General features: G+C 47.3%; 1 non-coding gene across 1 annotated transcript; it reads left to right on the top strand.

Annotated features, from left to right (window-relative positions):
- The first annotated feature begins 1,571 nt into the window (after positions 1-1,571).
- On the top strand, positions 1,572-1,644 carry TRNAG-UCC (transfer RNA glycine (anticodon UCC)). The gene has a single exon. It is a non-coding gene; the product is annotated as a tRNA-Gly (tRNA).
- Positions 1,645-2,011: the final 367 nt, after the last annotated feature.

The raw sequence follows: 2,011 nt of genomic DNA, 5'->3' as shown, positions 1-2,011 counted from the left end.
ATGGCTACACTCTCAGGTGGGTACCAAAGTAAAGACCATGGCGATGCAGAGCAGAGCCCTCTGTGGACAGTGAAATCTATGGAAAGAAATTTAATCTTAAATTTAAATTTAAGAAAGTGTTAATCCACCGAGATCTGGGGATTACTCTTTGCTGTACTATAGCCTAGTCTAGTCTACTAAAACAGAATTTAATAAAAGAAGGCTTTACATTCAACTTCAAGTCATCTCCAGGTTGTTGACATTGTATTCCCAGTTCATCTAATGTTGACTTTTAATCACATTGCAGAATCTCAGATAAGCTACATTGGGCAATAGGGCTGGGAAAAAATGCAAAGAAATATAGAAAAGAATAAATATTCAGCCTTGACTCAAGCTTGGCTCAAAGTTAATTTAAATATTTCAGTATTCTAAGCCAATGGACAGCTTCTGGGAACAAAACATATCCTTCCCAGAAGCTGTCACAGGAAGGTATCCCAAGGGGGAGTGGGCTGTTGAAGGTGGGAGTAAAACTGGCCTGATGGATGGCCCCACAGAGCAGGACAGTACACCTCTGCCTGACCAGGGGCTTAATGCTTAAACCAATGGTGACGCATTAAGAGAACAGAAAAGCTGGGGGACCTGCAGTCCCCATTCTTCGTACGTGCACGTGGAAGGGATGCTACTTGACTTACCCTTTTGGCCTCTTTGTCCAGTCTCACTGGCCACTCTCTGCGGAGGTGTGGGTGACTGCTGATGGCTTGTGTTCCATGACTGTGGGGAGCTGATCTATTAGAAGAGTGTAAACAATATGAATTCCATCTCCTTTCTCCCCTCTCCACCCAGGACCAATGAGAGGCAGCAATCTTGGATAAAATATCTGATTTGGACACCCAACTTTACCCTCATGAGCTGCTCCAAAAACCAGATGGGAGAAGGGACAAGCAGAGAGGTGGCGAGCCCAACACACAAATGCAGGAGCCTCATCCAATGTCCTCTCTGTGGTCAACAGCAAAGCTGACACTTTGGTCTCCATCTGTCTGTCCTTGTGTCTGCTTTTCAGTTTCCCATATGGAAAACCTACATCCATGATGTGGCAGCAATAACTACAAGGGGTCCATCTTGTGCCCGAGTGTTGTGGTCACATCGGTTTCCTGTGGCTCCTGCTGTTACCAGCTGCTCACTAAGGCCAAGGGGACCCCTGAGGGGCAAAAAGTCTCTGGCAGACTTGCAGAGAGCTACGGGGTGGTTGAAAGGTGTGTGTGTGTGGGGGGGGTGTCTTTGGGAACCTGGAGGTTGGTGGTACTGTGGAGACACAAAAGATGGGCAAACCTCTTTGCCTCAGCAGAGAAGTGGCAGTTGAGAGAGAAGCAAGAAACTCTCACCCAGTATGAGCCAGGAGGGATGTTTGGAAGAGAGTGAAACCCTATAGTACAATACTTCGTGGTATTAATTCATTGCATCTAGAGGGGAACCCGCTTCTCTGGGACATGTCTGTCATCTAGTTATTTTCCATAGCACTATTTGGGGTACTTACAAAGTTCTTGGCAATATTAATTACATTTCTTAATGTAAAAAGGGTATGAAATGGGAATTCCCTGGTGGTCCAGTGGTTAGGACTCTACACTTCCACTGTCGGGGGCCCGGGTTCGATCCCTGGTTGGGGAACTAAGATCCCTATAAGCTGTGTGGTGCAGCCAGGAGAAAAAAGGGGTATGAATTAATGAAATTTCTGTCACCTATTCTTAACTTTCTCTTCTCACTGCTAATGCCCAGTACAGCCCTTTATCATCATTCCTCTGGATTAATTGGCCCTGAAATGATATTGAGAGAGATCAGTATTCCCCCCCTCCACCACCACCTTCAGCTTCTCTATCTAAGGCCACTTTGGAAGGAGAGCAAGGCCCTGCACGGGCCAGCAGAGGAGCGAAGGTGGCCCTCCCCATGTGCTCTGAGGCTCTCTGACTAGGCAGCCCCAGCCCCACAGGCTGGGGGAGGGCAAGTCCTGTGGAAGGGAATCCAGGAGAAGGCAAAG

The sequence above is a fragment of the Pseudorca crassidens genome, chromosome 5 (genome assembly GCF_039906515.1).
Source record: "Pseudorca crassidens isolate mPseCra1 chromosome 5, mPseCra1.hap1, whole genome shotgun sequence".
Taxonomy (NCBI): domain Eukaryota; kingdom Metazoa; phylum Chordata; class Mammalia; order Artiodactyla; family Delphinidae; genus Pseudorca; species Pseudorca crassidens.
The sequence above is the reverse complement of the archived record's forward strand: the minus strand, read 5'-3'. Positions and strand labels throughout refer to the sequence as shown.